The sequence below is a fragment of the Rhinolophus hipposideros genome (genome assembly GCF_964194185.1).
Source record: "Rhinolophus hipposideros genome assembly, chromosome: 19".
Lineage (NCBI taxonomy): Eukaryota > Metazoa > Chordata > Mammalia > Chiroptera > Rhinolophidae > Rhinolophus > Rhinolophus hipposideros.
The window spans coordinates 30156285-30181020 of NC_138065.1; the positions used below are offsets into that span (position 1 = coordinate 30156285).

At 41.2% G+C, this 24736-nt stretch overlaps 1 pseudogene across 1 annotated transcript; it reads left to right on the plus strand.

Moving 5' to 3' along the window:
• Positions 1–3006: 3006 nt before the first annotated feature.
• LOC308487279 (large ribosomal subunit protein uL15-like) lies at positions 3007–3495 on the plus strand (annotated as a pseudogene). The gene has a single exon. The product of its transcript is annotated as a large ribosomal subunit protein uL15-like (transcript).
• The last annotated feature ends 21241 nt before the right edge of the window (positions 3496–24736 follow it).

The window sequence follows — 24736 nt, forward strand, 5'->3', positions numbered from 1 at the left end:
TGTGTACAGTGCTGCAATAAACATACGGTTGCACAAAGTTTTTCAAATTAGAGTTTTGGATTTCTCCGGATAGATACCTAGGAGTTGAATTGCTGGGTCATAAGGCAGTTCCATTTTCAGATTTTTGAGATACCTCCATACTGTTTTCCATAGTGGCTGCACCAATTTGCAATCCCACCAATAGTACATAAAGGTTCCCTTTCCTCCACATCCTCTCCATCACTTGTTGTTTGTTGATTTATTGATGATAGCCATTCTGACTAGGGTGAGATGGTGTCTCATTGTGGTTTTTATTTGCATTTCTCTAATGATTAGTGAGGTTGAGCATTTTTTCATATGTCTGTTTGCCATCTGTAAGTCCTCTTTAGAAAAAAGTCTCTTCATTTCTCCAAGGAGGACATACAAATGGCAAATAGACATATGAAAAAATGCTCAACATCACTAATCATCAGAGAAATGCAAATAAAAACCACAATGAGATATCACCTCACCCCTGTCAGAATGGCTATCATCAACAAGACAAATAGTAACAAGTATTAAAGAGGCTGTGGAGAAAAAGGAACCCTCATACACTGTTGGTGGGAATGCAGATTGGTACAGACGCTATGGAAGGCAGTGTGAAGGTTCCTCAAAAAATTACAAATAGAATTACCATATGACCCAGCAATCCCTCTCCTGGGTATCTACCCAAAAAATCTGAAAACACTTATCCATAAAGACACATGTGCTCCAATGTTCATTGCAGCTTAATTTACGGTATCCAAGTCATGAAAGCAACCAAAATGTTCTTCGATAGATGAATGGATAAAGAAGTTGTGGTATATATACACAATGCAATACTATTCGGCGGTAAGAAAAGATGATATAGGACCATTTGTGACAACATGGATGGATCTTGAGATTATAATGCTAAGCAAAATAAGTCAGACAGGAAAAGCAGAACCCTATGATTTCACTGATATGTGGTATATAAACCAAAAAGAACAAAAGAATAAGACAAATAAATGAGAAACAAAAACTCATAGACACAGACAATAGTTTAGTGGACACCAGAGGGTAAGGGGGGAAGGGGTGGTAGATGAGGGTAAAGGGGATCAAGTATATGATGATGGAAGGAGAACTGACTCTGGGTGGTGAACACACAATGGGATTTATAGATGATGTAATACAGAATTGTACACCTGAAATCTGTGTAACTTTACTAACAATTGTCACCCCAATAAACTTTAATTAAAAAAAAAAAGAATGGTCATATGAGATAAGGATTAGACTTACTTCTCATGGATTTAGAGAGCAGAGCTGTCCAATCAGAAATCAGAAACCATGCATCAGAGATACTATGAAACAGGTCTCTAAAGGCATGGTCCGTGGACCACCTGCATGAGAATGTTGACCACGTCTGTTAGAAATGCAAATACTGAGCTGATTGTATGTATACCCCCACCTCCCCAATTAACCACTGCTACAAAGAAAAAATGGGAAAAATTTTATAACCTGTTGAAGCTCCTCAAACTGAGACTATGATACTCCTGTGGGAATTGCCACAGTCACCCCACATGGGTGACTTTCCATGCTGCTCTTTCAGTTTCTGGTAAAACTAGCCTGGTCAGCAAGGCCAACCTAGTCCTTGCTTATGGGAACAAGCCATGAGCCTTGGGTGTCAGGGTGCTTCCTCCAGGGGAAGGACAATTGGGGGAAGAGAGGGAGAGGGCTGACCTAGTCAGAAGTGGCAGACAGTAGGAGACTAATGGGATTCATACTTGACATTCATTAGCTAAGGATTCTGGAACCTTGCCAGCCCGCTCCAACAAATGGCCCCAAATGCCCTCTTAATAGTATTAAGTGAAATTACAAATCAGAGATGCTGGCTGATCAATCTCCTTGGGGTTTCTCTGCAGACACTGTTCAGTGGGGGTGGGGATGATCCTTCAGTGGGGCTGCTGCTGCTTCTCTGCCAGCAGCTGCAGCTCTTAGTCCACTTCATCAGCTCCTCTCTCCTCTGGTCTTCAGGAAAGGAGACTGTCTGGCGCAGGTCGGGTCAAGGTCAAAGCTTATTCCTCATCCCATCCCACGCACCTCACCCCATAGCATAAAGTCACCTTTCAAAGAGGAGCAAGGTGCAAAATGCTCTGTCCCAGCAATTTCCATGGATACAAAATTTATTTATTTATTTATTTATTTATTTATTTTAAATTATAGTTGACATACACTATTACATTAGCTTCAGGTATACAGCATAGTGACTAGACATACATATACCTCACAAAGTTATCACCCTAATAAGACTAGTACCCACCTGGCATTGGATTTATTATAATATTATTGACTATATTCCCTGTGTTGTACTTTATATCCCCATGACTATTTTTATAACTGGCAATTTGTACTTCTTAACCCCTTTCACTTTTTTTGCCCATCCCCCTTCCATCCAGCAATCATCAGTTTGTTCTCAGTATCTATGAGTTTGTTTCTGTTTTGTTTGTTCATTTATTTTGTATTTTCAGATTCCACATATAAGTGAGATCATATGGTATTTGTCTTTCTCTGTCTGACTTATTTCACTTAGCATAATACTCTCTAGATCCATCCATGTGGTCGCAAATGTTAAAATTTCATTCTTTTAATGGCTGAGTAATATTCCATTGTGTATATGCACCACTTCTGCTTTCTCCATTCATCTATTGATGGACACGTAGGTTGCGTCCATATCTTGACTGTTGTAAATAATGCCGCAATGAACATAAGGGTGCATATAAGTTTTTGAATTAGTGTTTTGGATTTCTTTGGATAAATATCCAGAAGTGGAATTGCTGGGTCATATGGTAGTTGTATTTTTAATTTTTTTAGGAACTATTTTTCCATGGCCACAAAATTTAGGTTGGAGTGATGTCTTGGGCAGAAAAGACATTTTGGAATTGTGCCAGTAGGGACTTTCTTTTTCTCAACGTAGTCTGAGAATAGGTTGCTTGAGAATCTCAGAGGCGCTTTTTCCTCTCGGCTGTCGACATGCCATCCAGACTGAGGAAAACCCGGAAACTTCGGGGCCACATGAGCCACGGCCACAGCCGCACCGGCAAGCACCGGAAGCACCCAGGAGGCCGCGGTAATGCTGGTGGCTTGAATCACCACAGGATCAACTTTGACAAATATCATCCAGGTTACTTTGGGAAAGTTGGTATGAGGCATTACCATTTAAAGAGGAACCAGAGCTTCTCCCCAACTGTCAACCTTGATAAACTGTGGACCTTGGTCAGTGAGCAGACACGGGTAAATGCTGCCAAAAACAAGACTGGAGCTGCTCCTATCATTGATGTGGTGCGATAGGGCTACTACAAAGTTCTGGGGAAGGGAAAGCTCCCAAAGCAGCCTGTCATCGTGAAGGCCAAATTCTTCAGCAGAAGAGCTGAAGAGAAGATTAAGGGTGTTGGAGGGGCCTGTGTCCTGGTAGCTTAAAACCACACAGGAAGTTCATTAAAACTCCAATGTTTTTCTCTTCAAAAAAAAAAAAAAGAATCTCAGAGGCTTCAGATTGAGAAGAGGGAGCCCTCATTCGTTGGGTACCACTTCTTCTCCCAAGGCCAGGCTCTGGGGCATGGAACCTACTCTGAAACCTATTTGGGGCTTAGAGACTTAGAGATTTGGTGACTTGAGTTACTTCCCCTCTCTTTCAGCATGTACTTTATCACAACTCTTGTCTCTGCCTGATTGAAAGTTCTTGGATTCTCCAGCAGACGCCATGCTGCCTCATCAGATCACTTGCTTGCATTCTCCACAGCCTTGGCCTAGCCAATGGGGTTTAATGGTGATCCATCTTCCCCTGCTTCTCACGACAAGCCTTGATTACCTAGTCACCCACACCCTTCCTTTCTCTTAGGAAGAGGGATGGAAAAGATAAGCAAGCCTGGTCGGAAAGTGAGAGCAGATGATTAAGCAGTGTGGGCTCCTGTGGAATGGCTGAAACCCCAAGGGACCCAGAGATCGTGGGCCAGATGGGGAGCACCTTAGGTCCCAGGATTCTTCAGTGTCGGCAGCAACCATTAACTCTGCCTGTCAGGATCTCATTGGCTAGACCTTGTCTCCTGCCAGGATGAGAGTCTTTGCCCCTCACTGAGACCAATCAGCAGCACAGTCAGCAGCAGAATGGGCCCAAAGCAATTTCTTTATGACATTTCCAAGGGAGGGTGGGATTTAACACAGTGTTCATTTCTATGGGCTCCCTGAGGGTCAGATGGCACCTGAACCTACTACTAGCCAGCACCTCAAAGGTGGGTGTGGATGGTGAGCGTGTGTGTGTGTGTGTGTGTGTGTGTATGTGTGTGTGTGTGTTTGTGTAGGCCTGCTGAGGCTTCCCACAGTTTTGCATGCGTGAGTAAGCACAGGTGTTTCCAGGTACCCATTGAATAATTTTGTCTATGTACATCAAAATGGGAAATCAATTCTGATAATTACCCTAATTCTGCAATACTAATATGCCATTGATTATAAGATGCACCATTGATTTAACAACTACTTAAAAAAAACCTTTACAATAAACACGTATATCTATTTTAAGACATATTTCTATTTCAGAAATGTTAAAATGTGTGTAGGGGAAGGGGGAGATGCATATTATAATTAAGAGAAAACAGTAATTGGGAGAAGATAGTCAAAGCAATTGCCTGATTGAATTCACCAGCAAATGCAGTCAGTATGATTTATTGGTCTGTACTGTGAGAGAACCTTTATAGATGAAAGAGTTTTGTGGCAGTGGGCACCCTAACCAATGACTCAACCACCTTGATTTCAATTATCGTGCCCCACTCCTTGCCAGTCTCAAGGGCCTTGCCTTCCCAAAGTGCATCTCCTCATATTCATTGCCATGTGAGGTATCTGATTGCAACTAGGTGATTCCCAGAATTACAGACAAGAAGGTGTCCTCATCTCCTTTCATCTGGCACTGTCTTTTGAGCTCAGTTTCTCCCTACAGCTCCCCAGGGATTCAGATTTCCCTTGTCTGGTGTCACCATCATGAAAGGCTCATAACTCTATATCCAAAAGGGTTGCGCATTCTCCTTTTACCCATTGTCAGGTGAGGACTGAGTGATGCCGTTATCATTGCCTGTCACCTTCTCTCCCAGTATACTCCTAAGCCTACAGCCAAGCTGTCCGTCACTGTCTCGCCAGCACCCCAGCCTTCCTCCTGACTCAAGCCTTTGCTATATTGTTCCCTTAACCTGGGAGGGCCTGGGATGCCCAGGATCAACTGTCCAATCTACTGCTTTGAAGAGGGAATGGTGCGCTTTAAACACACACGGGTTTGAGCGATGGCCCTAATGACAAGACAGCAGGACACCTGGAAGGTCTGAGGTCTGAGGTGGGAAGTGGTGGGGGGAAAAAAAAACGCCTTTGAGAAAACAAAAATCAGAAAATTTTGATCCATACTGGAGAGTGGGAGGAGGTGCCTAGAGGCTGAATAAACAGGGAGAACGGGATGGTCCAGGGAAAAGACAGTCAAGAACAGACTTAAGAGGGAGAGCATCTTTACAAAGTGCTAGAGAAGAATCCCGCTAGGAAGAAGGCAGGGATGATTTCAGGACTCCCTTATACATCTTCCCCAGATCTCTAAACCTGGGTTTTCTATCTTTCATTCAGTGGTTCTCAACCTGGGCGGTATAGTTCTTCCTGGCCTAGGGGTGTTTGGAAATGTCTGGGGGAGTTTTCATTGTCACAATGATTGGGACTCTACTACCATTTAGCAGATTGGGCCAGGAATGTTAAGAATCCTGAAGTTCTAGGGATAGTATTGCACATGAACGAATGAATCACCTGTCCCAAACACCAAGAGACCCCGACTGAGAAACGCTAGTCCCTGCACTACCTCAACTGGACTCTCGGGGCTAGCCTCGGTTTGCCCTGACTCTCCCATTCCCTAGTAGACCAAGTCTGATTTTAATTTTCTTAAGAAACTAAGATAGATGGGGAGTTACAAAAGAAAGCAAAAAAGCATAAAAACAGATGAGCACCAACAGACTTTTGAGTCTAAGGAAGATCAAGTCTATTCAGTCTAGTCACAGAAGCACTCTTTTTTTTTTTTTAACTTACAGTTTTTCTGTGATTGAAGCAATTGACTTGGTGCACAGACCTCATTTCTCTCCTTACTCTAAGGAAATCACAACCGGTCATAGTTCAGACTGGTCCAGATGCTGTCCTGTTTAAGCTTTCCAGAGGCCAATTCCCAGATCTTTCTCTAGGTGAGACCCAGAAGAATCACGGGCTCAAATCCACTCGTCTCAAGCTGCCCTGGCCTTCTGGGCTCTTCCCAATCTCTGGTTCATCACACTATTCCCAAGCATCAGATCTGTCTGAGCAAGGTGTGGTCTTCCCTTTTGCCCCTCAGGGTAAGGATACTGCTAGCAGCTATAAAGGAATGCTCATAAATTCTCATGGTTTAACACAATAAAAGTGTATTTCTCACTCACCTAAAATCTAAAACAAGTATTCCTGATTGGCAGCAACTCTCCTCCAAGCGTTAATTTGAAACCTAAGCTCCTTCCATCTGGTGGAGCCTCCATCTTTGATGTGTAGTTTCTAAGGTCAATATGTGCTTGTCTTCATTATGCCAGCAGAAGAAGAAAGACCGCGGAGGGATTGTCCGTGGGTGGTCTTCATGGGCCAGACGTGTATTGCCACACATTACTTCTGCTTATATTCTATCGGCAGGAGCAGACACATGGCCTCACCCAGCTGGAAAAGAAACTGTGAAATGTACAGGAAAACAAAGAATTGGGTTTGATGACCAGCCAGCAGTATCTGCTTAAATCCCTCCTTGTATGGAATTTAAAAGTCCTACTGTCATTTTTATCTACCAGTTTTGGCTGGTATACAGCAATTTTCTGGTTAAGAAGAAATGGCTTTTTCTTCAAAAAGTAAAACATAGAATTATCATATGACCCCACAATTCTACTCCTAGGTATATACCCCAAAGAATTCAAAACAGTACTCAAACAAATACTTACACATGTATATTCATAGTAGTACTATTTGCAATAGCCAACAAGTGGAAATAACCAAAATGTCCATCAATAGAATGAATGGATAAACAAATTGTGGTACATACATATACAATAGGGTATTATTCAGCTATAAAAAGGAATGAAGTGCTCATGCATGTTACAATGTGGAGGAACTTCAAAAACATTATGCTGAGTAAAACAAACAGACACAAAAAGTCACATATTGCATGACTCCATTGATGTACAACGTCCAGCTAAGGACATCCAGAGACAGAAAGCGGACTAGTTGTTGCCAGGAACTAGAGGAAGGGCAGAGTGGAGAGTGACTGCTTGTGTGGACAGGGTCTCCTTTGGAGGTGAAGAAAATGTTTTGGAAGTTGACAGAGGTGGTGTTTGCACAACATTGTGAATGTACTAAATGCCACTGAATTGTTGACTTTTAAATGGTTAATGTTATGTTATGTGGATTTCACCTCATTAAAATTTTTATGGTTCTAAAAAAAAAAAGAATAAGTGGATGGGCTTAAAAACTTTTGTTCCAATCTGGAACAAAGATGATTGACATACTCTGGACTTGATTATTTTTACTAGCATTTTTCAATAAATTTCCTTTTTAGATTATATCAGTCTAAGTCAGTCCTGATGTTTACAATCAGGAACCCTAAGAGATATAGAACTTGGATCTTAAGTGGTGGTGCAAAACAAATCTTCAGAGAAATGAGGCATTTGTAGTGTGCCTGGTTGGAGCTGAAGGCAGTGGATACACACGGCCAGGAATTCTAGCAGCCTGTGGTTCAAGTGGCAACACAGCTCCTTAAGTTATCACCAGTGGTCGCTGGAGTGAAGCATTCACAGCAGGCCAGGACCTGGAGCCTCTGTAGTAGGTGCTCTTCGCGCCTGCCCTCCTAATTTCAGGGCAGCTATGGGATGGTCCACACGCAAGCATGTGCCAGTGTCTGCTTTTCTACCTCAAGGCTTTCTCCAAAGTCACAGAAGAACACTCAGCCCATGATCAGTGCAGCCAGGCACCAAGTGTGGGAGAAATTAACATTCTTGAGGGCAAACATCAACCCAAAGGGGATGGGAGCCAGTGGATTTGTGTTCCTTTCCTTCCGAGGACAATTTAGAGGTTCCTTCTGCAATGTGCTTCTGAAGATGCCCAGTAGGTGTAAGCCCACCACATTTAACAGCTCAATCATGCATCCTTCGTTAATTTTTCTCCCTCTCCTGTCTCACTCTCCCTGCTCCCTCATCTGCTTCCTGATGGCAACCCAGATAAACTACCTGCACCCAAGTCTGAGTCTCCAGCTTGCTTATAGGAGAGTCCAAACTAAGATAGGGAACAGTATGAAGAAAAGAGGAATTTAAGGCCAGGAGGTGGGAGGGAAAATGGAATGAGTGAACGTACCATTGCTTCTGCCGGCACTGGAAGCTTAAGAAGAGAATGGAAAATTCAAAATCATAAATTTGAGCCCAAGGCATGGAAAGAAACCCAGGGACTTTCTATGACCTTAGTAAAAGGCTTTCTTTTTTTGTTTCTGTTTATTTTAAGAGGACATTTATTTATTTATTTTTTTAGACGTTTGTCATTTATATCCCTCACACTGTGTGAACCCCCCACCCCCGTCCACTATCCGTCTGACATCGCACAGAGCCATTACATTTCCACTGTCTCTATTCCTAATGATGTACTCCGCTTCTTGTAAGTATATACATACATATATACACATATATACATATATATATATATATATATATATATATATATATATATAAAATTACAGTTGGCATTCATTATTGTTCAGCCTCAGGTGTACAGTGCAGTGATCAGGCATCTACATCTTCCCTGAGGTGGTCTCCCACATGGGACACGTGTCCATCGGATACCCTACAAAATCTTTACAACATTATTGATTACGTTCCCCAAATTAATTTTCAAAACCCTGTGACCATCTTGTGGTTACCGACTGTTTTCTAATCCCCTCACCTTCCCCCTTATCCCCACCCCCCCTTCATCTAGCAACCCTCAGTTTTTCCTCTATGTCCCCACAACTGTTTCTGATTAGTTCATTCATTTATTCTTTTTTTTAGATTCCACATATAAGTGAGATCATATGGTATTTGTCTCTCTCTGTCTGACTTATTTCACTTAACATAGTGTTCTCTAGGTCCATCCATGTTGTTGCAAATGGTAAGATTTCTTTCTTCTTTATGGCTGCGTAATACTCCATTGTATAAATGTACCACAGTTTCTTAATCCAGTCATCTACTGATGGGCATTTCGGTTGTTTCCATATCTTGGCTATTGTGTATAGTGCTGCAATAAACATAGGAGTGCATAAAGATTTTTGAATTGGAGTTTTGGATTTCTCCGGATAGATACTTAGGAGTGGAATTACTGGATCATAGGGTAGTTCCATTTTCAGATTTTTGAGGTACCTCCATAATGTTTTTCATAGTGGCTGCACCAATCTGCAATCTCACCAACAGTGCACAAGCGTTCCCCTTTCTCCACATCTGTGACAGCACTTGTTGTTTGTTGATTTATAGATGATAGCCATTTTGACTGGGGTGAGATGGTATCTCATTGTGGTTTTTATTTGCATTTCTCTGATGGTTAGTGAGGTTGAGCATTTTTTCATATGTCTGTTTGCCATCTGTATGTCCTTTTTAGAAAAACATCTCTTCATATCCTCTGCCCATTTTTTAATTGGGTTGTTTGTTTTTTTGGAATTGAGTTGAGTGAGTTTTTTTACACATTTGTGATATTAACCCCTTATCAGATATATCATTGGCAAATATCTTTTCCCATTCAGTTAGATCCCTTTTTGTTTTATTGATGGTTTCCTTTGCTGTGAAAAAACTTTTAAGTTTGATGTAATCCCACATGTTTATTTTTTCTCTTACTTCCCTTGCGCGAGGGGATATATCAGTAAAACTCTTACTCCGGGTAATATCTGTGAAGTTTCTTCCTATATTTTCTTCTAGGAATTTTATGGTTTCAGATCTTACATTTAAGTCTTTAAGCCATTTTGAATTTATTTTTGTATATGGTGTAAGGAAGTGGTCCAGCTTCATTTTCTTGCGTGTGTCTGTCCAGGTTTCCCAACACCACTTATTAAACAGACTGTCTTTACCCCATCATACATTCTTGCTTCCAATGTCGTAGATTAAATGGCCATATAGGCATGGATTTATTTCTGGACTCTCTATTCTGTTCCATTGATCTATGTGTCTGTTTTTATGCCAGTACTGTGCTGTTTTGATTACCGTAACCTTGTAGTATAATTTGATGTCAGGTATCGTTATACCTACGACTTTGTTCTTATTTCTCAAGATTGCTGAGGCTATCTGGAGTCTTTTATGGTCCTATATAAATTTTAAGATTATATGTTCTATTTCTGTGAAAAACGTCGTTGGTAGTTTGATAGGAATTGCGTTGAATATGTATATTGCCTTAGGCAGTATGGACATTTTAACACTATTAATTCTTCCTATCCATGAACATGGAATGTGTTTCCATCTATTTGTAACTTCTTTCATTTCTTTCCTCAGTGTCTGATAATTTTCTGAGTACAGCTATTTTACTTCTTTGGTTAAATTTGTTCCCAGGTATTTTATAGTCTTTGGAGCAATTGTAAATGGAATTGTTTTTTAATTTCTCCTTCTGATATTTTATTATTTGTATATACAAATGCAACTGATTTCTGAATATTAATTTTGTATCCTGCTACTTTATTAAATTCATCTATCAGCTCTAATAGTTCCTTGGTGGGGTCTTTGGGGTTCTCTACATATAGTATCATGTCATCTGCATATAATGACAATTTTACTTCCTCCTTACCGGTTTGGATGCCTTTTATTTTTTTTTTCTTGTCTGATTGCCGTGACTAGAACTTCCAGCACTATGTTGAATAGAAGTGGAGAAAGTGGACAACCTTGCCTTGTTCGTGACCTTAAGGGGAATGGTTTTAGCTTTTCCCCATTGAGTATGATGTTAGCTGTGGGTTTGTCATATATGGCCTTTATTATGTTGAGATATGATCCCTCTATTCCCACTTTCTTAAGGGTTTTTATCATAAAAGGTTGCTGTATTTTATCAAATGCTTTTTCTGCATCTATTGATATGATCATGTGATTTTTATTTTTCATTTTGTTAATGTGGTGTATCACATTAATTGATTTGTGGATGTTGAACCACCCTTTCATACCAGGGATGAATCCCACTTGATCATGGTGTATGATCTTTTTAATGTATTGCTGAATTCCGTTCGCTAATATTTTGTTGAGGATTTTTGCATCTATGTTCATTAGAGATATCGGCTTGCAGTTTTCTTTTTTTGTAGTATCTGTGTCTGATTTTGGGATCAGGGTGATAGTGGCTTCATAAAAAGTGTTTGGGAGTCTTCCCTTCTTCTGGATTTTTTGGAAGAGCTTGAGGGGAATAAATGATAATTCTTTTTTGAACATTTTGTAAAATTCACCTGTAAAGCCATCTGGTCCAGGGCTTTTGTTTGTTGGGAGATTGTTGATTACTGATTCAATTTCCCTGGTAGTAATCAGTCTATTCAGGTTTGCTGTTTCTTCTTGAGTTAGTCTTGGAAGGTTATACACCTCTAGAAAATTGTCCATTTCTTCCAGATTATCAAATTTGTTGGCATATAGTTGCTCATAGTAATTTCTTAAAGGTTTTTGTATCTGCGGTGTCTGTTGTCACTTCTCCTCTTTCCTTTCTGATTTTATTAATTTGAGTCCTCTCTTCTTTTTAATGAGTCTGGCTAAAGGTTTGTCAATTTTGTTTATCTTCTCTAAGAACCAATTCTTGATTCGTTGATCTTTTGTATTGTTTTTCTGGTTTCTATTTCATTTATTTCCGCTCTGCTCTTTATTATCTCCTTCTTTGTGCTCCCTTTGGGCTTATTTTGCTGTTCATTCTCCAGATCCCTTAAGTGTGAAGATAAACTGTTGATTAGTGATTTTTTTTGTTTCTTTAGGTATGCCTGCAATGCTATGAATTTCCCTCTTAGGACTGCTTTCGTGGCATCCCATAGATTTTGGGTCGTCGTGTTTTCATTTTCGTTTGTCTCGAGAGATCTTTTGATTTCTTTCTTGATCTCCTGGTTGACCCATTCATTATTTAGTAACATGTTATTCAGCCTCCATGAATTGGTGTGTCTTCCAGTTTTTTTCCTGTAGTTTGTTTCTAATTTCATAGCACTGTGGTCAGAAAAGACAATTGGTATGATTTCAATTTTCTTAAATTTATCAAGACTTGTTTTGTGGCCTAACACATGGTCTATATTGGAAAATGTTCCATGCACACTTGAGAAGAACGTGTATTCTGCAGCTTTGGGGTGAAATGCTCTGAAAATATCGATTAAATCCAAGTGGTCCAATGTGTCATTTAAGGCTGTTGTTTCCATGTTGATTTTCTGTCTGGAAGACCTGTCCCTTGTTGTCAGAGGTGTGTTGAAGTCCCCTACTATGATAGTGTTACTGTTGATCTCTGTCTTTATGTCAGTCAATATCTGTTTTATATATTTAGGTGCTCCTATGTTGGGTGCATAGATATTTACTAGGGTTATGTCTTCTTGTTGGATCGATCCCTTTATTATTATGTAGTGCCCATCTTTGTCTTTTAATATGTTCTTCAATTTAAAGTCTATTTTGTCAGATATAAGTATTGCAATTTCAGCTTTTTTCTCATTTCCATTTGCATGAAATATCTCACTCCAACCCTTCACTTTCAGCCTGTGTGTCTTTTGATCTGAGGTGAGTCTCTTGTCTTGCTTTCAAGAATACAAGGGTCTTGCTTTCTTATCCACTCAGCCATCTTATGTCTCTTGATTGGAGCATTTAATCTGTTTACATTTAAAGTGATTATTGATAGGTACATAGTTATTGCCATTTTCACATTTGTAGTTAGATTGTTTTCATCTTTCTTCTATTTACAGAAGTCCTTTTAGTATTTCTTGCAATGCTGGCTTGGTGGTAATAAATTCCTTCAGTTTGTTGTAATAAATTCCTTTAGCTTATTCTTTTCCAGGAAGCTCTTTATCTCTCCATCAACTTTAAATGACAGCCTTGCTGGATAAAGCAATCTAGGTTGTAGGCCTTTGTTTTCCATCACTTTGAGTATCTCCTGCCACTCCCTCCTGGCCTTCAATGTTTCTGTAGAAAAGTCATTTGATAGTCTTATGGGAGTTCCCTTGTATGTAATCCTCTGTCTTTCTCTTGCTGCTTTTAGGATTCTCTTTTTGTCTTTAACCTTTGCCATTTTAACTGTAATGTGTCTTGGTGTGGACCTGTTTGGGTTTATCCTGGTTGGAACTCTCTGCACTTCCTGGGCTTGTATGTTGGTTTCCTTCATCAGATTAAGGAAGTTTTCAGACATTATCATGTCAAATATATTCTCAATCTCTTGCTTCTTCTCTTCACCTTCTGGTATTCCTATGATGCGCATGTTGTTGTGCTTGATGTTATCCCAGAGGTCTCTTAAACCATCTTCATTGTTTTTTATTCTTTTTTCTTTCTGTTATTCTGTTTGGGTGATCTCTGCTAACTTGTCTTCTAAGTCACTGATTCGATCCTCTCTTCATCTAACCTGCTGTTAATTCCTTCAAGTGAGTTCTTTATTTCAGTAATTATGTTCTTTTGTTCTAACTGGTTGTTCGTTATGATTTCTCTATCCTTCTTTATGTCATCTCTAAGCTCCTTAAACATTCTTATCATCAGTGTTCTGAACTCTGTCTCTGATGGGTTGGTTACCTCTGTTTCATTTGGTTCCATTTCTGGAGGTTTCTTCTGTTCTTTTATTTGGGACATGCTTCTTTATTTCCCCATTCTGGCTGACTCTCTGTGTTTGCTTCAGTGTATTAGGTAGATCCCCTAGAGTTCTTAGTTCTTGCTGGGTTATCTTATGTAGTATGTGTCCTTTATATTTAACTTGCACCACTTCCTACTTCTCCTCTGTGTGTGCTCCAAAGGTGACTCTTGTGTTGTGTATATTGTCCTGTTAAAGAAGATCTTTAATTGCTTTTCACTTGTGAGGAGGTGGGGTTAACTCTTAGGCTGACTAGTTGTGAGACTTGGCTCTGCCCACCACAGGGTGTTCTGCTGCGTGAAGGTTGACCACTTAAATGTGGTTTGACATCTATGGGCTCTTGTGCCTGTAGAGAATTCCATATGGGTGTGTCACTTGTAGGTCAAACCTGGTAGTACTCTGGTTTGGTCTAGAGTTGGCCTCTGGGTGTGTTGAATCTTGTGCCTCTTAAGCTGGGCCCTGGTGTAGGGCAATTTCAGAACAAAGCAAATCACCAAGCACAGCAACAAAAACAACAAAGAAAAAATCAAATACATTCACATGTAAAAACAACCGACAACCCCCACTCAACACAGGCAAAGATACCAAAGATATAAAGGCAAAACAAAACAAAACAAAACAAAAAGCAGCCAGTCTTGGCTTAAGCCCACCACGTAATCTCCAGGTTGTCCTCTGCTGTACCAAAGAGTCCTCTGCGTATTGTACAGGCAGATCTGGTCACCTGGTACCTGGAGTGACGTTGGAACTGCAGATTTAGATGCATGTGGCTGAGGGGTCTGGATGGTAGTTTCTACAAAGTCAGTGCAATTTCTTCTCTTGCCTGCACATATGCACACTGAGAGTAGCACCGCCAACCCTGTGTCCAGTTTCCCTGAGTCTTAGGGCACTTCTTCCGTGTGTGTGTGTGTTTGTGTGTGTGGCAGGTGAGGGATTTCTGAGCTGCTGAAAGGCGGGAGCTGCATCTGCCACTTACTGCTGATCCCTGGGAGTGCCTCTGCAGTTGTAATTATCCTGCCCTAGGCAGGCCAGAAAGGGTGGGGGCTGGGGATGTAGGGGTCTTCTCCTTCCCAGCCCAGCTGTGTCACACTCTTCCTGCAGACCATAAAAAGTTGTAGTTGGTGGTGGAGAAGTCTCTTCTCTCCTAGGCCAGCAAAAATCACACTCTTCCCAGCCTCTTCCCTGGGTCAGAGATGCACGCCGGTCTTCCCAGAGCCTGAGCACTAAGGCTACTCTTTAATTTGACACTACTCCTCAGTTCAGGGGCCAGCTTAAGTCTCTGGAAGGGAGGGTGGTGGACACGTATGGAGTTTGTGTCCTTTGTCTGGTCTAGGGCCCAACCTGAGGTCTCAGCTAAGGTTATTTCCTCAAATGCTGGATATGCTGCCCCCTCAGCGGGAGAGATCAGCTGTGGGATGTAGGGAAAGAGCCCACCTCCTGGTTCTGTGTTCTGTGTTCCGTCCTGGGATCCCCTGCGTCTCTGCAGCTGTAGATGCCAGCTGCGTTTCCACCGCCGCGGATGCAGACCGCCTTTCCACAGCTGCAGATGCGGGCCTTGTCTCCACTCCACTCCCTTCCCTCTTCCCCTGCTCGCCCATTTTGCCCACCTTCAAGTAATCCTTGCACGAGTCTCTTAGCTGTTCTGTGTGATGAGCAGAGAGTCCTTTGATGGTTTATAGATGTCCAGTTTGTGATGAGATCCGCAGAAGAACTCAAAAAGTGCACCCTGCTGCCACCATTCCTATGATGTCCTAAAAGGCTTTCTTATAGCTCACAGTTACAGGACTGAGATAGACAAAAACTGTCAAGTTTGATCCTAGATGGTCCAATTGCAAACTTAGTTAAAAATCATAGCTTGTCTACATTTCTAATGTGAAAGGTAGGGTGTTGGCTAGCAAAGATTGGGGCCCCAACAGTTGGGATGAGGATATATGGGAATATTTGGACTCAGAGTTCCCTGAAACTTTCACCCCCACCAAGCCTTTCATGCTAGAAACAGTAGCTGTTTCTGCCTTGTTTAGAAAGTCTATGTGGACCCACCTTATGGAGTTAACTTACAAGGGGAATAGTCACAGTCTTTGTTATCTACACACACACACACACACACACACAACACAGAGCTCAGTATGATGGGTGGTGGTGGTGGTTAATTACATAGTAAAATTCTGGAGGAAAAATGTGCACAGCAAAAGTATTGCATGACATTATGAATTTGAATCACCAAAAATCCGGGAAATTCATGTAAGAATAAATAGACCAAGGAGGAGAAGAATTAGATTGCCTGAATTTGAAGATTCTAGGTTGAATGTCTAGCCTAAGTCACTAAGTTCTATGTCTATGTTTGGTTGGTTGAAGCATGGATTCCACATTTGTTCCCACTAAATGGAGTTTGAGAAAACAGAAATTCCTTGGACATAGGGAAAGGATGTATAGAATTGGAAGGACAGAGATGCTGAAATGGATTTATGTGAGACCCACTCATTTGCTCTAAGAGGATCCAGAAGACATTTCTTTGCCTCATGGTCTTGAGAAATATGTATTTACTAAGATGTCTAAGGGGTCATGATTTGTGGCCCTGGAATAATGGTTAAGGCCAAAGGGTAGAATGGAAGATACTAAGTATCACACATTCTAAATCCAGAGTGGTCAACTCACCTCCATGCAGGGCATACTGAAGGATAGGTACCAGCACCACCAACACCTTCCCTGCTCCTACAGTGTGCGGTGATACCTGAAAGAGATCTGCTAGCCTTTGAGGGATGTAATGTTCATAATGAGAAGCTAAAGGAGAAGGGGTGCTCTAAGAGAATCATTTGTAAAGAAAGAAACAGAGAAGACTGCCATTTCATGTCCTGGTTGGATGTCTGCTTAACTGATCTGAGCAAGGGAAAGAAGACTTGAGGAAAGATGATGGGGTAAAGTATGTGTATTGCAGGGGTCAGGGGCACCGGCAGTAAGCCTATACTCCCACCATTTAGCATGGTAAAGACCCATGAGTTTCCCAATGGGTGGGTGGACATAGCAGAAGGGAGCTGGTCTTGAATTGTCTTGTCAGTGACTTCATACAAGGACTGCCTTCCCACCAAGGTATTCCCGGCTGGACGCCCAGTGTAATTGCATTTGGCTGGTGTTGAGGGGTGGTGGGGAAATATGGCACCCCTCTTGACTCACTTTCTCTTGAGCCAAGAAAATGTTCAATGGCACTGAAAAAAAAATGGCGGCGTGAGGTGAGCCTCTGTAACGCTCCCCTGGAATTTACAACGAATCGGACAACAATAACTCCACAAAGGACTCCTTGCAAAGCAGACAGGCAAGACGAAGAGGCCAACTACTGACTTCACCTCCAGGTGGGTGAATCGCGCGAGCGGGGGAGGAGGGAGAGGAGAAGTGCGGAGACGGAGCCGCGCGGGCACAGGACATAGACCTAGCTCAGTGCTCGGAGCCCGCTGCTCCCGGATCTTCCGCAGCTGCGGGAGAGGGAAGGACGGACTGCTAGGGCTCCGCTTACGGCCCACAGGGCTGAGGGGGCAGCATACAAAACCGCTGAACCCAACACTCGCTCACGGCAGACCTCGGAGCAAAGACTGAGGGAAGAGGGCTGAAATCGGTGGTTTAAGCCCTCACTGCCGAGAGGAGAACGGAAGCCTTAGGCACAGAGACTAGCCGCCCCTCCCTACCCTCCCAGAGCTCGCCCCGCCCCCACCTGCCCGGTACTAGAAGCGATAAAGTAGGAGTGTCGGATCAAAGGACAGAATATTTGCTGCTCTGAGAACTGTGGACCGCAGACACAGATTCGCAGCTCAACTAGTTCCGGCAAAGGGGAGGGAGCTGTGGAAGCAGGACTGGCTGTGGTGGTGGTCGCCGCCATTGCTCTGGGCCACCTCTCACAACTCACCCCGCACCTAGCCCCACCTATCTGGGCGGATCCCTGCAGGAGTAAACAGAACTGCTGAAACAAAGGGGCTCTGAATCTGGTGCAGAAAGAGCTTTGGAACTCCAAAAGCTCTTCGCATACCTATCAACCTGTTGCAGAAGACACTCCTGTAGATGTCTAGGAAGAGAAATAGTAAATCAGTGATTGCCATGAATAACCAAGGCAACAAGATAGCTCAGAAAGAAAGTGAAAAGTCTCCAGAAAAGGAACTTAGAGATATGGACATTAGTGATTTAAATGACAGAGAATTCAAGATTGCAATCCTGAAAAAACTGAACGAGATGCAAGAAAACACAGAGAGGCAGTTTAATGAACTCAGAAACACAATCAAAGAACACCATGAGCATTTTACAAAAGAGATTGAAATCTTGAAAAAGAACCAAATAGAATTTCTGGAGATTAAGAATTCAATAGAAGAAATTAACAATAAAATATCCAGCTTAGGTAGTAGAGGTGACCAGATGGAGGAAAGAATCAGTGACATCGAAGATAGGAACCTGGAATTTGCACAGAGGGAAGAAGAAAGAGACTTGAGACTTAAAAGAAATGAAAGAACTCTACAAGAACTTTCTGACTCCATCAGAAAGAGCAATACAAGAATAATGGGCATACCAGAAGGAGAAGAAAGAGGGAAGGAAACAGAGAATATATTCAAACAAATCGTCGATGAGAACTTCCCAAACTTGTGGACAGAACTGGATCCTCGAATCCAAGAAGCAAATAGAACACCTAATTACCTCAATCCCAACAGGCCTTCACCAAGGCACATTGTATTGAAGCTGTCTAAAATCAATGACAAAGAAAGAATCCTCAAGGCAGCCAGGGAAAAGAAGACGGTAACTTACAAAGGAAAGCCCATTAGATTATCATCAGATTTTTCAGCAGAAACTCTACAAGCTAGGAGGGAATGGAACCAAATATTCAAACTATTGAAAGAGAGAAATCACGAGCCAAGAATAATATATCCAGCAAAGATCTCTTTTAGATATGAAGGAGGAATAAAGACCTTTCCAGACATCCAGAAGCTGAGGGAATTTTCTAACACACAACCTCCACTACAAGAAATACTAAAGGAGGCTATTAGACCACCATCAACAGGGACCACTTGTGGCAACAGAAACATAAAAAGGGGGAGCGTAAAGGCCTGAACTGGAATATGGGAATAGAGAAAGTAAGCGTACTGAAGAAACTGGAATACTCTAAATATCAAACTTTCTTTTACATAAACTCAAGGGTAACCACTCAAAAAACATCCAAATCTGAAATATATACTGTAATAAAAGAAGAAACAGAGGGAAACATCATAGAATACCACCACACAGAAATAACAGACAACAACAAAAAGGCAAAGAAACAATGGAGACACAGCCTTAACAGAAAACTAAAGACAGAATGACAGGAAATCCTCACATATCAATAATCACCCTAAATGTAAATGGACTGAACTCACCAATAAAGAGACACAGAGTAGCAGATTGGATCAAAAAACTAAACCCAACCATATGCTGCCTACAAGAGACACATCTCAGCTACAAGGACAAGCATAGACTCAAAGTGAAAGGGTGGAAATTGACACTCCAAGCAAATGGTACCCAGAGAAAATCAGGTGTAGCCATAATGATTTCCGATGAAACAGACTTCAGGGTGAAAAAGATAACAAGAGACAAAGATGGACATTTCATAATGGTAAAGGGGACTATACAACAAGAAGACATAACAGTCATCAATATTTATGGCCCCAATCAGGGAGCACCGAAATATACCAAGCAACTACTAACAGAACTAAAGGGAGAAATTGACCAAAACACAATTATACTAGGGGACTTAAATACATCATTGACAGCTATGGATAGATCATCCAAACAGAAGATAAATAACGAAATCGCAGCGCTAAATGACACATTAGATGAATTGGACATAATTGACATATATAGAGCACTTCATCCTAAAACATCAGACTATACATTCTTTTCTAGTGTACATGGAACATTCTCAAGGATAGACCATATATTGGGACACAAAATCAGCCTCAGCAAATTTAAGAAGATTGAAATCATACCAAGCATATTCTCTGATCACAAAGCTTTGAAATTGGATATCAACTGCAAAAAGAAAGCAGGAAAAAACACAAATACATGGAGATTAAACAACATACTTTTAAAGAACGACTGGGTCAAAGAAGAAATTAGAGGAGAGCTCAAAAGATACATAGAAACAAATGACAATGAAAATACATCCTACCAAAATTTTTGGGATGCCGCGAAAGCAGTTTCAAGAGGGAAATTTATATCATTACAGGCCTATCTCAAGAAACAAGAAAAATCCCAAATAAATAACCTCATGTTACACCTTAAAAAACTAGAAAAAGAAGAACAAGCGAAACCCAAGGTCAGCAGAAGAAAGGAAATAACAAAAATCAGAGCAGAACTAAATGAAATAGAGAACAAAAAGACAATAGAAAAAATTAATGTGACAAAAAGCTGGTTCTTTGAAAAGATTAACAAAATCGACAAACCCTTGGCTAGACTCACTAAGATAAAAAGAGAGAAGACACTAATTAACAAAATCAGAAATGAAAAAGGGGAAGTTATCACGGACACCACAGAAATACAAAGGATTATCCAAGAATACTATGAAGGACTATATGCCACCAAATTTAATAACTTAGAAGAAATGGACAAGTTCTTAGAAACATATAGCCTTCCAAGGCTGAATCATGAAGAACTGGAAAATCTTAACAGGCCGATCACCAGTAACAAAATTGAATCAGTCATCAAAAACCTTCCCAAAATCAAAAGTCCTGGACCAGATGGCTTCACCAGTGAATTCTACCAAACCTTCAAAGAGGATCTAATACCAATCCTGCTCAAACTCTTCCAAAAAATTGAAGAAGAGTCAGTACTCCCTAACTCATTTTATGAGGCCAACATTACCCTGATACCAAAACCTGGTAAGGACAACACAAAAAAAGAAAACTACAGACCTATATCTCTGATGAATACAGATGCTAAAATCCTAAACAAAATTCTAGCAAATCGAATACAACAATGCATTAAAAAGATTATTCATCACGACCAAGTGGGGTTCATCCCCGGGGCACAAGGATGGTTCAACATTCGCAAATCCATCAATGTGATACATCACATAAACAAAATAAAGGACAAAAATCATATGATTCTATCAATTGATGCAGAAAAAGCATTTGATAAGATACAACATCCATTTATGATTAAAACACTTACTAAAATTGGTATAGAAGGAAAATACCTCAACATAATAAAGGCCATATACGACAAGCCCTCAGCTAATCTCATAATTAATGGTGAAAAGCTGAAGCCCTTTGCTCTCTATGTTCAGGAACACGACAAGGTTGTCCCCTATCACCTCTGCTTTTCAACATAGTGTTGGAAGTCCTCGCCAGAGCTATCAGGCAAGAGAAAGAAATAAAAGGCATCCAAATTGGGAATGAAGAAGTTAAATTGTCACTCTTTGCAGATGACATGATGCTATATATAGAAAACCCTAAAGACTCCACCAAAAAGCTATTAGAAACAATCAATGAATACAGTAAAGTTGCTGGCTACCAAATCAACGTACAAAAGTCCATTGCTTTCTTATATACCAACAATGCAATCTCAAAAAAAGAGATAGAAAAAACAATTCCTTTTGCAATTGCAGCAAAAAGAATAAAATACCTAGGAATAAACTTAACCAAGGATGTGAAGGATTTATATGCTGAAAACTATAAGACATTTTTGAAAGAAATTGAAGAAGACACAAAGAAATGGAAAGACATTCCGTGCTCATGGATTGGAAGAATCAACATAGTTAAAATGGCCATATTACCCAAAGCAATATACAGATTTAATGCAATCCCCATTAAAATCCCAATGGCATTTTTTAAAGAAATAGAACAAAAAATCATCAGATTTGTTTGGAACCACAAAAGACCCCGAATAGCCAAAGCAATATTTAAAAAAAAGAACAATACTGGAGGTATCACACTCCCTGATTTTTCCTTGTACTACAGGGCTACAATAATCAAAACAGCTTGGTATTGGCGGAAAAACAGACACATAGACCAATGGAATAGAATTGAGAACCCAGAAATAAAACCACATAAATATGGACAGATAATTTTTGACAAAGAAGCGAAAAACATACAATGGAGAAAAGACAGCCTCTTCAATAAATGGTGCTGGCAGAATTGGATAGCTACGTGCAAAAGAATGAAACTGGACTGCTATCTGTCACCATGTACCAAAATTAATTCAAAATGGATCAAAGACTTAAGCATAAGACCTGACACAATAAACTGCATTGAAGAAAACATAGGTACTAAACTTATGGACCTTGGGTTCAAAGAGCATTTTATGAATTTGACTCCAAAGGCAATGGAAGTAAAAACTGAAATAAACAAATGGGATTATATGAAACTGAAAGCTTCTGCACAGCAAAAGAAACTATTGACAAAATAATGAGGCAACCAACTGAATGGGAGAAGATTTTCGCAAACAGTTCCTCTGATAAGGGGCTAATATCCAAAATATACAAGGAACTCATGAAACTCAACAACAAAAAAACAAACAACCCAATTGAAAAATGGACAGAGGACCTGAAGAGACATTTCTCCAAAGAGGATATACAAATGGCAAATAGACATATGAAAAAATGCTCAACATCGCTAATCATCAGAGAAATGCAAATGAAAACCACAATGAGATATCACCTCACCCCAGTCAGAATGGCTTTCATCAACAAAACAAATAGTAACAAGTGTTGGAGAGGCTGTGGAGAAAAAGGAACTCTCATACACTGTTGGTGGGAATGCAGACTGGTGCAGCCACTATGGAAGGCAGTGTGGAGGTTCCTCAAGAAATTACGAATAGAATTACCATATGACCCAGCAATCGCTCTCCTGGGTATCTACCCCAAAAATATAAAAGCATTTCTCTATAGAGACACGTGTACTCCAATGTTCATTGCAGCTTTGTTTACGGTGGCCAAGACATGGAAACAACCAAAATGTCCTTCGATAGATGAATGGATAAAGAAGTTGTGGTACATATACACAATGGAATACTATTCGGTGTTAAGGAAAGATGATATAGGAGCATTTGTGACAACATGGATGGATCTCGAGAGAATAATGCTAAGTGAAATAAGTCAGACAGAAAAAGCAGAGAACCCTATGATTTCACTGATATGTGGTATATAAACCAAAAAGAACAAGACAAACAAATGAGAAACAAAAACTCATAGACACAGACAATAATTTAGTGGTTACCAGAGGGTAAGGGGGTGGGGGGTGGGTGAGGAGGGTAAAGGGGATCAAATATATGGTGATGGGAGGAGAACTGACTCTGGGTGGTGAACACGCAATGGGATTTATAGACGATGTAATACAGAATTGTACACCTGAAATCTATGTAAATTTACTAACAATTGTCACCCCAATAAATTTAATATAAAAAAAAAAAACACATGGCACTGCTCCCAAAAAAAAAAAAAAAAAAGAAAATGTTCAGTGCAGGTGCCTACAGGCGTTCCTCACATGTGCGACAAAGCCAGCATTTGGTGCCTAATGAGGCAAATGTCGAGAACTCCAGGACTGGTAAATAGAGGTCTGATTTAAGCTATAATGCAGACTGCAACCCCTCACTTCTTTCCCATTCCTGAATCAGTTTACTGAAGGTCAACAGAAGGTCATGCATTCTAAGTCTTCTAGCTTTCCCTCAAGGGATCTGTGGCCATATACCAGGGCTGATAAGTATTGATCAGGATAACTGGATTACCCAGATCTTCCAAGGATTATCAGACACCGGCTCTAGTATAACATTAATTCTGGTGTAACATTAGAGTGGTGTCTGGGACCCACAACACCACTTTATCTGCTGGTCAATGTGAGGCTTGGAGGGCCAGGTGATACATGAATTTTACCTGAGATTGTCTCATCATAGACCCAGCAGGGCGCTTAGCCCATCCCAAGGCTATTTTCTCAGTTTCTGATGAAACAATTGGAATAGATAAGCTGAGCAAATGATAGAATCCCCGCGCTGGCTCCTGATCCATGGAGGAAGGCTGTTGCCATAGGAAGATGGGGGTGGGGGTGGGGAGGCTAGGGTGCGTGTGCGGTGAGGGGCGGGTCTCTGGACTCCTCCCACACTCCTGTGGGAGTTACAGAGAACAGCTTCCAGCTTTGAGAGGGGCCCAGAGCAAGTGAAGTTATGGGTCAAGTTCTCAATACAAGCGGTTTTGCCCTGTGCCTCTCATGACCCAGCAGATCCAGTGATGGTCAGTCTGTGGTAGGTCAGAATTCCTTGTGGAGCCGTTGGAGAGTACCAACTAGAGAATCAGAGTGAGGGCCTCTGCAGTTTGGGAACAATGATGTCACACTTTGCCCAGTAATTATTCATAGGAGAAGTAGCTCGTAACTTTTTACTAGACCTCAGAGACTGAACACCAGAATACAGAACACCAGGTGACCACGCAACCCACATTGCCTAGTGTGTGCTGGGTACGCTCTGACCAACAAACCACGGAGGGCGCGCCAGCACCGCCACACCATCAGGTGGAAGCTTTGTGTTGGGAGCCAGGTCAAGCTGGGCCTGAAGACATCAGCACGTTGTATGTGGCTCACACTGCCAATCTCTTTGCTCCCCTTACAAGGCCACCCTACCCTCAGCACACACCTATGACCTCATGAGGAGCTCCTTCTGACCAGAAGACTGTGAAGGAAAAATTGGAGCCTTATTTTCAGGTTGCTCTACATAATATGTTGGCATCACACAGTAAGGGACTGCTGTGACATTGGAACTGCCCTCAGGGCCAGACTTAAAGGACATCAGAGAAGGCAAATCGCCATAGGGACAGAGCTTCCAGTGGTATATTCTGATCACTCTTCCCAAGAGAAGAGAGGTCCTGAGGGAAGCATCTAAATTAATTCATGAGCAGTAGCTAGTGGTTTGGCCAGATGGCCAGGGATTTGGA